The following is a 12447-nucleotide window of genomic DNA, read 5'->3' on the forward strand; positions in this document are numbered from 1 at the left end:
TAGTTTGAAGGTAGCAAATGGCAACCGTGGTCGCCACACTTGCGCATGTGGCTCAATTATTCGCGCAATCTGGGTAACGCAACGTTTAGAGATGAATCATATTCCTCACGTTCCACACATGCGTTGTATCTTTCGAAGGGATCGATCGGATCCGATCCGCGCAAAACGCAAACAGTCACGCGATATCGATAAGGATCGTTCGATCGAAAGCGAAAAGCCAGATCGTTCGTTTTTAAAGAGCTATCACATTTCGCCATCGAACACCGTCGTCAATAATAAATACCTCGATAACGCGGCACAAAATTAACTTCGCAGATAACAATGTTTGCTCTGACGGATGATTGTTCCTCTATTATCGATACGAGATCGATTTATCTGCCATGGACAATCGCGTTTAATAGTCTCAAGTGTGCGAATGGATTTAACTCTTGCCTAACGAAACATATATTTTTTTCTTTATTTTATATTCTGAAGGATATAAAATCAGAATATTATAACTTTTTCTTATTTCCTCTTTCGACCGTGGTTCCCCTTCTAAGTTTTATGAACTTGATGACCTTCCGATCCTACGCATCAGGATTGAAATAACGCGCGACAAATAAGAATCACAGACTTAATCGTGACATAATGCGGACGAGAAATACTCCGTAGACACGTTGCAAATGGTATTTTATCTTGCACATCGTAAAATCACACACCGTGGCCAACGACTTTCGGCTTCTATCGAATCGATATTTATCAACGATAAAGCAAAACATACTTTTATCTTTCTGCTGATTTAAATATCGTGGTCGGCGCGCAAATAAATTTTTAACAAGACACGCATCGAGAGAGAGAGAGAGAGAGAGAGAGAACATTTATTTTTATGTGCGATTGTTTCGATAGTAGAATTAGTCCGGACTATAATAACGTTTAGATAAGTATTATAGAAGTGGGCGATGTCGGCGGTGTACCAACCATAAATAACGGTCTCGTAACATAGATAATTAATTAATAGAGCACGAGGTGGTTTACAGAGTCGTGTGTCAAACGCTGATAAATTGTTGGTCGTCGTTCACGAGCAGATCAGTCGAGTATTATCAAATTCTATTGCGACCTTCTATTTGCTACCGATGGAAATTATACGTATTGCATTATGCAAGGAATACGGGTAGATATCAATATATACAATAAGTGATGTGGATGTGTGGGTAAATGCCTTTCGAAGCACTATTTTATTCCTCTAGTATACTTGTGAAAGGTGTTTGGTATTTATGATTATAATTATATAAAAGTAATTACGGTTAGGAACTTTATTTTTATAATTATTATTGTGCTATAATGTTAGTAATAATATAATTATATTTGTACATGGAAAAAAAAATTTGTTCAACTAATTAAATACACATTTAGTTGTTTGCAGATTTGGTTTATTCTACAAATTTTATTTAATCGAATTCAATCGTAGTCTGCTTAACAAATTGTTCAATGTGTTTAGTTAGTGGAACAAATTTTTCTTCGGTGCGATTTTATTATACATACACGAAAAGAACTGCTGAAGTATCTAAAAATTTACAACTAACTGCGGATTTGAAAATAATTTTGTTAGATTCGTTAAAATAATTACATAAGAATCTCTAACGTGATGAGCAATACTGCAAAAAGTTTTGATATTCTAGCAACAAGTTTGAGCGATCTACATAATTATTTTGATAGTCCAACAAAATTATTTTCTGTATACCAAATCTTTCTGTATACCAAAAGTTAGAACTGAAAACGACTATAAATTATAATGCTAGCTACCATGCAATTATTACGGTTACAAATATCAAATATTTTTCTCTCGGTGTATGCATTCGCGTAAATTGCTGTACATAGATTATTTTTTTAAAAATTATGAAATTTTATTAGATAGTTATCGCACTGATAACTTGTCGCCGGTAAAAACCGGCTTTTGAAACCTTTACTGACACAATACTTCTCCTTTTCTTTTTTTTTATTTTCCCTCCTCCTGCTCCCGAGTGGTCTTTCTCCGTAGTAAGGAGCGAACAGCAAAATGAATGACTCACGAAAGCAAAATCGTCCAAGGAGAAAGGATTACGCATTCCCGCATGGCGTAGCTCGCTTATTAAGAAGCTCTTTACGCTTGAGTACTTACAATAGGTTTGTGGCTTAACGAATAAGTTTGCACGCGTGTTAATAATCAGACTGAAATAAATAACCGTTTGCTGTATACAATATATTTCCGCAGCCACCATGTGCATTGAAACATTATTTGATCGATTAATTGAGTATTACATGTGCACGATTATAATTTTAGGTTTTTATCGTGCACTGAATTGCACTAAAACTTTCTTTTTCGCTCTCTTTTTTCTCGCCAAACTTCAAATATATATCTATTTTCTTTTAAGGATGTATTGCACTCATTTTTACAAATATATTTAATATTTATATTTTTAATAAATTTGGTATATATATGAAAATTATGTTTGAAACATTCTATTGTTATTGAATAATACTTCTTTATTGTTTATTTACTTATTACTAGTTTTAGTATTTTATTGTAAATTAAATTTGAAGAGAGAGAGAGAGAGAGAGAGAGAGAGAGAGAGAGAGAGAAATAATGGCAAAAATTTTAATTTTTTGTATACTTTAAGTATTTAAAATGATTTATTCCAAGATTCATGGCGATTCAGAAATTCGTTGCAAGGATTTTTAAAAAGAATAAGTATTTTGTTTATTTAGAGAACAACTAATCACTGCATCACAATGTAACTTTACATAAATATTTTGAATATCTATCTACTTAAAGTACTTATACAAAAAACTGATTTATATAAAATTATAAGATATTTTATACTTTATTTTAATTGGCACATATTGATATGAAATATTAAGTATATAAACTATCAGTTTTTTTGTCTTTACCTTAATATTTTTATACGCAAAATAATTAAAGGCATCATTAAATTTAACGCTATGGCAGTAGTGAGGTAATTATGTATAGAAAGGTGCAGAAAGAAAAGAAAAGAAGTATTTCTAGTAATATCATTAAACATGATTTTAAAATACAAGAAAGACATACCAATGGACTATAAAATAGTGTCTAAAATTGCTTTAATTTGGTAAAAACTTGCAAAAGAATTGTTTCTTTATTGTATTACTTTTAAACGTGATCTAGAATAATCTGTAATTTTATCACAACTTTTTCATTATTTCAAAAATATGTGTAATACATTCTTAAGTATGAGTGTAAGTTTAATTACAAATAACAGACTTTTTGTGTTCTTATCATCCCAAACAGAACAAGTCACGATAACGTCAAAATAACGTTAAAATGAATTGTAACTAATCAAGATGTGACTTAATAATATCATTACGGTGTCACCTTGATGTCATTTTGAAGTCATGATGATTTTTGTTTTGCTTTCTACACGATGAATAATTATGATAATGAATTGTTTGGTTAAGATAGATATTTAAACTTTATTTATCCATCAAATATATAAATGAAGGAAGTAAGGATTAATAGAATTATTTTAAACAATAATAAATGGAATGCCATTATTAGATAAACACACACACACACACACACACACACACACACACACACACACACACATATGTATATTTTAATATTCGATAATCTTATTATAATTTTAATTATTATCGTTTTAGTTGAACCGAAGGATTTATGAAAAAGAGGCGATGAACTTGATTGACCCGAAACTGCTGTTCTTGCTCAGCGAATCCCGAAATATAGTCGTTTCCAAGAGACAACCTATCGATCCCATGCAGATATTTGTACATCGACTATATTTGTCTGATTGCATTTTTAAGAATTTATATTAATTTAATTTATCATTTAATTTATATTAAACACTTTCCTAAACCTTAATTGCCGTAATTTCTCACATATCGAAGACGTATCTGTTATTCAATTATTCCGGAAGAGATAAAGGTCACAGCACGCCGACTTCTCTTTAGAACGAGACTCACAGAAACGCTATTAACGTCACCGAGGGAATTAATCTCCGAGAATACGAGAGATCGAATGGCTATTATTTTTGTCGTTATTTAAAAAACGGCTACGCAGTTATTCCTGTTGACTCGAGCGAGCGGAGGAAAAAGCGCGCGGGACTTTAGGTCAAAGGTAACGTCGTAATCGGGCGTGTAAATAATCCGTAGCGTGCGCGCGCGGCGTGTTATATATGCGTGTGTGTGTGTGTGTGTGTGTGTGTTTTGTGTGCATCCCAGGGGAATTCTCAGGGTGCAATCAACCTGCGCGCAAAGGTACATCGCACCGCGTTCGCTCGCGCGCGCGTTACGCCACACGGAAAACCTTGACTTTATTGCGCCGCGACAACGCGCCGCAGCCAGCCATCTCCTTTCCCTTTTTACGGCGCACTTTGTCGTTCGTTGCGCTCGCGCTCCTTTTTTTCCTTTTCTCTCGCAGACGAGCCACCTATCGAGACAGCGGCGATTACTATGGACCCTCTGGACTTTGTCGAGACGCGGCGGAAGCACGAAGGAGTTAAAAAGAACGTCGAAACGGAATGTAAAAATTTATAATAGAAAGACCATTGAAACTTGTTATTCTATAATATATAGCGCGTTTTTCATATATTTTCTCTGTGCACTAAAAAAAATCTGATAGCTACGCTGAAAAAAAGAGTCTGGTAATAGCTACAAAAAAAATGTTGAGTGAAGTAATTCAATCAAATTATATTCGGTTATCATAATCAAAAGTAATTTTATTTTTTTCTAAACATTTAGTAAGTGTTACCAAACGTTGATTGTGTTTGGCAATACTTATTAAATGTTTAGAAAAGTAAAATTATTTTTGGTTATATCAACCGAATGTTCAATTGAAATTATTTCACTCAACATTTGGTAACTATTACTAAATTCTTTTTTCAGTGTACTCAAGTAACATCGAAATTGAGTTTTCAAAAAATATTTATTCACAAAAAACTATGAATATTTTACGAATTATTCATATTCATTCAAAATATAAACTGAAAAAAAAGCTCCAATAAGCAATCGTTATCTCTTAATTATAACCAGTACTTTGATGACTTAAGTAAAAAAAATGAATTTTATTTATTTTTGTCATTGTAATATTCAGATTTTATAAAGGAAATTTTGAAAAATATTTTAGAAAGATATACATTTTTTATTTATAAATCTATTTGATAGAACGCCATATATCTTTCGATATAATTCCGGTTATACGACAGTAATGTTATAAATATTTTATAGGATATCTTTGGCGCGACGTTCATTGTGATCTACGGACATTAAATTCCGAGATATATTATTTATTCTCAATAAAAATGTCTTTGTTTAATCTATAAAACAAGGATGCCCATCGTATAAATCGCGGACTAATAGCTCGTAGCCATTGCTTTTATAGATTTCTATTTTCTCTTGTAGGCTTGCAAGCTATGTGCAGATAATACAGAGTAAAAAAGTGAATACGAAATGAAAATATTTGTGTAATTATATTAAAAAAATATTTATTTTCAAATGGAATGAAAAAATATTTATTTGTTTTTTAATGAATAAAAAAGAAATGTATTCGAATGAGTATTTTCATTCATTTTTTATTCATTTATTCGAATATTTTAGGTGTATTCATCGGACATACCAATCAAAATGATGTTAAAATGATTCCAAAATAATCGTTAAATCACTTTTCAATTGACTTGCTGTTTTATTAATTGGATTATTGTATCAAATGGGATATTTTATTTAATATTGGTGCAATATTTAATAAATATTTCCGAACATAATAAAGTAATAAATTGTTTGGTAATAATTATAAAAGTAAGATATTAATATTTAAATATTTAAAAGGTAAAATTAGTGTTTGTATATAATTGATTTTGACTATATTAAACAAACATTTACCTAAAATTATTTTACTAAAGCTTTAGTAATTTATTAATAGTAGACTTTTTTAAGTGTACTGTCAGCAAATATCGCGAAGAGATTAGATATCGTAATAATATAGTATTGTACAGATTTAAATTACCCCCATTATTACATAACCGTTTCGATGTGTTTGCATTGCTCGGTTCACGTTTTGGTTCACGTTTGCGCTCAAAACACAAATATTTTCCATTGGACAAACAATGATAAGATAAGATCAATCAAGAATTGCGTCTGCGACCGTTTATCTCCGTTTCGTGTTACGAATGCACGATTCCTACGAATCTCTATTGAATCAATCTCAACCGATCGCGATTCTTATCCGAAAACATCGACCCATTTTCGGTAAATTTTTTACGTATATCTCGTTACATTTAGACACTACAAAATTATACAGTGAGTGCAAAAAGTATTCGTATCTTTTTAGATATATTTTTAGGAAACTTTATTTTTAGAAAGTAAACATTAATTTGCAATTTAATAAAGAATAAATAAAAGTAGATTGTATATTTTTAAAAATAATCTTATCTAAATAAATGTACAATTAAAATATATTATCTTAATAATAAACAACAATTTATTTCAAATAATGCAATTTTTCGATATTAATAATGTGATATTGAAATCGAGAAATTTATAATTTCAAATTACGACAGTTATTTTTACAAGGTTCTTTTGTTTTAGAACGGAACGTATTTATTGTTAATAAACTACTAATTAATTTTTATTTTCTACAAATAAGTTTTTATTGATAAAAAAAATCTGTGTGCGATTATTACTTGCATTCACTGTATGCGTGTTTACATAAAATAAACAACGAATACATGACAGCCAGCACTAATCTAAAGGAGATATACGAGAGAAGATTAACTTGCTCATACTCGAAAGCGTCTGTTTTTATCATAGAAAATATTATTGTATTTTATCCTATCTAATTTTTTTCTGGCACGAATTAGATAAGAACACACATATTCGTGATTTAGAAACGGAAGAAGAGTGCAGGAATGTTTTATAAACAAATATATATAATAATAGTGTAAAATGTTGCGTACAGTCTTTCGTAACGCAGAGCAGATATAAACATGCACCAAGATAAAATCCAATGAACAATTTAACTCGCGACGGCAAAGGTTAAAGACTCGGGTGAGCGTGGCCGATGCTTGATGTCGCTTTAATAAAACGTGACTTCGTCATAGAAGATCGAGGCGTCATAAATTTCACTAAGTTCAAGGCCTAGGACGTTTAGGTTTACAAGGATCGTTTCGTTCGCGTCACATTCGTAGTTTGCAAACAATAGTCCGTGGCCCTGGGAAATGATAATCGAATTTGTATTCCCGAGAGTAGAGCATGCTCTCGTACGGATGTCTATCGCATCCCCTTCAGCGTGACGTTCCGGCGAATAGACGCGACGACCTTCAATCACTTCCGCCGTCGTTTTCTTTGTTACCTTGATTTGAAAAGTTCGCTCTCGTAATACGACGAGAAGAAAAAAACTGACGAATACCAGTTCAGTCCGGCGCGCGTGAAATGATTAGCTGGAGATAAAAATAATGTAAGTGCTACGTGTATCGCCGAAATTGATTTCTCTTCTGTCTGCATCCAGAATAGAACGTTCTGCCATGTGCAAGGTTTGTGCGCACTTGCATGTTTATCGTTTATCTACCTGCTGGGCTAAACGAAACGCCGTGCAGCATAATGAAACACTTGCATACGTAATAAGTCGCTTCCTCGCCGGGGTCAGAAAACAATGCCATGATATGTTTGAAAAAAAGAAAATAAAGATCAATTACTCCGAATTGCACGTATTCTGTGTGCATGAAAGAGTACTCGCAATTGCGAGAAACGTAACTGTTTGTACATTTATCATGTAAACGACAATACCAATGTAGGTGTATCGATGAGATCATTGTTAAGGATCATTCTTAAAGACCTCGAATATAACAGATCGAAAATGTAATTATCTTGATATATTATTTATTTTGTTGCTACATTTGTTACAAGAACGATATAATTAAAAAATTAGTTCAAATAACTCATTTTTTAGTTATATGCTTGCAGACAAGGACGGGAAGAGAAAACGAAATATACCTATTCTAAAAAACATACTTTTATTTATAATCAGCTTTATAATTAGTTTTACTTACATTGTTATACCTAATTGTATTTTAAAATTAATATTACAAAATTTTAATGACTCAACACATTGGAATTCATTTTCTGAGAAACTGTTATATCATTGTTGTAACAAATGAGCGATATGTATTTTTTACTTGGTATCACAACATGAGTCATTCCCTTTCCACACCTTATAACTATTTTATTTTGTATTTATAGACACATACACACACTGAGAAAATAATTAACTATAATCGACTGTCATTTATAGTCATTTTGCCAATTACGTATTTATAGTCGTTTTAACCACGCAAATATAATCGCTTCACCTATACTATACATATATATATATAATATATATAATTATCAGACCTATGCATTCAACAATTACATCGTTAAAAAGGACTCTTTTATTTTTTTCAAACATTTTTTAGATAAAATTACCGTATCAATGTTAAGCAAATATATAAAAAAGTTTTACTTGTGATAATTGCGACTGCGTTCACTACATACAAATATTTATATTAAAATATGAAATGATTTATGTCATGATTTATAGCACAATTTTTTCATGATTAATAGAATTATAAATATAGTATAAAGTTGTTATTATTAATATCATAATAATAACAGTTATAAAAATTTCTAACTATAATTATTTTATAGTCACAAATATCAAACAGCTTTCTTCTTCATGCAAGAAATTTTTGAATTGCAAAACTTTCACATCGATGCGTCCAATCGAAAGTCGGGTATACCAATAGCAGCATCGCGTTATCTGACTGACCTTGTTATTCGCGTAACATCGCAATTGCTGATAATATTATGACGTTGCGTATTCGAACGAGTGAGTTATCAATCGACAAAAAAATCACAATATTTGGACGATGTAGATTAAATCTAAACGTAATATTCTGGCGTTGTAGCAAAAACATAATATTTAATCACTTATCGCTTTCATCGGACCACATTGTTTACGCTTTAAGAATTTAAGATTCGGATTATTCAACAAGACTTTGTAACATTTGTACAGAATTTCACTAAATAAGGCCTTCCTGATATAGATATAGTTATCTAATATTTGTATTGCATCTCTAAAAAAAAAAAAAAATTATACCTACAAGTTTTGAAGTATAAATATCGAATGAATCAGCCTGTATATATATTTCCAAGCGAATGTCTCCCTTGGCAGTTAGAAGTGCCAGTTAGTGACAGTTAGAATGCTATAAATGAAAAGTCGCGCGTACTGTGATTCTTATCGCGAAAGCGATAATTTCAACTTGAATAAAATGTAATATTCGATGTTAATGTAATGATACATAATCATTCTGGACGATATTTTCAAACAACTCTTGCAGAACGAAAGAAGTAGCGCCACTTCTCTAATCATCGGTGAGTGAAAGCGTCTGAAAAAAATTCCGAGAAATTCAGTGGGTAGAAAAGATATTCGCAATCTCAACTTTTTTGGAATAATCTTAATCAGGGTAGAAACACAGCGCACTGTGAGAGAAAAGTGTGTTTGCTATTTGTAATTGCAACTGCATGATAAAATAATTATGGTTAGAAGCTAGAAAAATAGTAATATTTTTATAGTTATTACTGTTATAATATTAGTAATAATAATTACATTTATAGTTTTATTTAAAAAATATATAATTGGCAGTGAAAATAATTATAAATTATATAATTAAATTATGGTAAAATGCATGATAAAATAATTATGATTAGGAACACTATTTTTAAAGTTGTTATTGTTATAATATTAGTGATAATAATTATCTTTATAGTTTTGTAAAAAAAATAAAATAAGTATTTTCGAAACACAGTAATACGCAGTGTCGACTTGTAGTTGAAACGTTGCTTAACGTTTTTATTTTACTATCAGAGTGAAACAAAAAGATCTCGTACATCTATGTCCAAATATATTCGAATATAATTTTGAAACTTCTTATCACTCCTATAGTATCACTCCTAGAAAAATAAATGGAAAAATAAATGAAATGTAAAGATTTTTTTTTTTTTTTCGTGAAGGGGTATAAAGTGACGACATAGTCAAACACAGTATTTTAGCTGCGTACGATTGTGTCAACTTGTGTCATAGTTGAAAAGCACTGTGTTATTATATTTATGGTGTCGTCTGTTACTAGAAAGCATTAATAATTGATGATACAAATTGTAAATTATAATTAAATTATAGTAAAATAATTATGAGTGTGGAAGATTTACTTTTATAATTATTACTAGTATAATGCTAGTAATAATTATGTTTATAATTTTATTAAAATAATATATAGTTGGTATAAAAAATAACTATAAATTATATAATAATTAAATGATAATAATTGTGATTTCTTTCAGTGCAATATACATTTGATATGACAAGCGTGTATCAATTAAGGTCGCCGTTGATATTTAAAATGCCTTTGTGAAAAAAAAGATTTTGTCGCCTCTCTTAATTTTTATTTATTATTTTTTTAAATATGTTTTTAAATAATTTTTTTTAAATAAATATCTTTAAGTAAGGATTATTAACAATATATTTATATTAATCATGTTACTTTTTTTTTAGAACGAAAATGTGAAAAATGAAAATTTCTGTATCATTAAAATTAATAGATATTTTATATTTTTTATATCTCTGTTCTACAAAAATAATCAGTATCCTGATACTAAGATGATTTTGTACGTATGTATATCATGGTCCATATAATGAAAAATTTTGGCAAATTGGTAATGTCGGCAAATATAAATGATTATCTGTTCCGATGGTTATAGATTTTGCGATTAGATTTTGATTTCTTTAAATTAATATACAAAATACATCCTTTGGAAACATTTACTTAAGAAAACTTAAAAAAATTTACTTTAGAATACTTAAAATTTACTAGAGAAAACCTAAAAGGCTTTTAGATTTTCTTTACAGTAAATTTTAAGATAATTCTAAAGTAAATCTTTTAGATAAGGTAAATTTAAACATTAAACTGTTTTTTAAAGTAACTTTAAAACTTACTAAAGAACAACTGAAACAAACTAACGTTCTGTGCCGATTATATTAAAGTCCTTAAGAAACTTAAAAAAATTAAGATTATTTTGGCTTAACCTTTTACATATTTTAAATTACCTTAAAATTTTTTAAGTAAACTCTAATTATTTTTATAAACTTTAATTTCGTTAAAAGTAAATTTTCCCAAGGGACATTTCAGAAAAAATTTGATAGAAGCGTGCTAACACAGTTAGGAATGAAGAATTGATTTTAATCTTTCTTTTATAATCTGAATTTTTTTTTATACTGATTATTTTGTTCAAATAAAATTTCTCCGTAATAAAGAAGAGTGTAGTTTAGATTTTGCCCTCCTAAAATATCAATTATTAATAAGGGAAAAAATATTGAAAAATAATCTTAAAATATTTCACATTTTTTGGTAGTCTAGAATAGGGCTGAGCAAAAAATTCAAATTGAAGACGGAAAGAATAAAAATACGATTATAGACGAAGGATTAAAACTTAACTTAGTGTCCCCCTTGTCAATGTGCATATTTTCTTGTGACGGTCCTGATTTCAACAGAAATTCTACAACAATATCGTCTTTCTGTTGCTACAGATTAATTCCAGCAAGAATAAAGCATTTACGCGGAACATTTTTCTCATTACGTAGAAGAACCAGTTTTATCGCGCATGTATTTACATTTCCGTAAAAAAGTAGTTTTACAAATGAACAGTTTTACAATAAGTCGAATGAGTCACCGCGCAAAGTACGCAAACAACGTTATTTAATATTTTTATTGTTTTTAAAAAAATATTTTTACGCTCTGTTATTTTCCAACTTTATCGCTGTCACGGTTTGTTGGCGCAAGTTAAGAAATAAAATTCCGCTCTCAGGTGTCATTGTACGAAAATGAAGAACACAACAGGTTTCTCTGATACTATCAACTATTAAATGCATGACACAATTTACAATGGCTTAATTTCGTGAAAGTTTCTTCGCACGCAAGTACGATATATTTATGCGAGCATCAATGACGGCAAAAATGATCAAAGTTTAATACGGGTCACGAGATTCTCAGGGCATACACTGGTTTATTGTAACCTGGCGGCGGGGAAGGAGGACTTTGCAGAGCGGATATTTATAACGATTATACGGTTAAACCGGGAATTATGCCAGCGTTGTAATGGCTATTTGCAGCCACTGCAATGCCAAGCGGCAACCGTATAGAGATTGTTTTAATTCGCATAAAAATGTTTCAGTGACACATCAAAACTTTTTACTCCTACGAGAAAAACGTTGCAGTTAATTTTAGAGTACTTGCAACATATAATTTACATTGGTAACGCGATAAGCTATCGATTATGAAGAAACGGAACTGAATTATCTTGTATTGAAAAAAATTGTATTGATAATAATTATAAAGTAACGAATAG

The 12447-nt window shown here is 30.2% G+C and overlaps 1 long non-coding RNA gene across 2 annotated transcripts in view; it reads left to right on the forward strand.

Moving 5' to 3' along the window:
* LOC147910904 (uncharacterized) overlaps positions 1–12447 on the forward strand; it is a 30229-nt gene that overhangs the window by 14988 nt on the left and 2794 nt on the right. Inside the window, exon 3 of one of the 2 annotated variants that reach the window (XR_015547545.1) lies at positions 3658–9420. This is a non-coding gene — a long non-coding RNA (uncharacterized LOC147910904). Of the gene's footprint in view, positions 1–3657; positions 9838–12447 lie in introns of those variants that run through there. The other variant, XR_015547544.1, reaches the window with a different exon arrangement.

This window comes from Acromyrmex echinatior, chromosome 1 (genome assembly GCF_024713525.1).
Source record: "Acromyrmex echinatior isolate Ae372 chromosome 1, ASM2471352v2, whole genome shotgun sequence".
NCBI lineage: Eukaryota > Metazoa > Arthropoda > Insecta > Hymenoptera > Formicidae > Acromyrmex > Acromyrmex echinatior.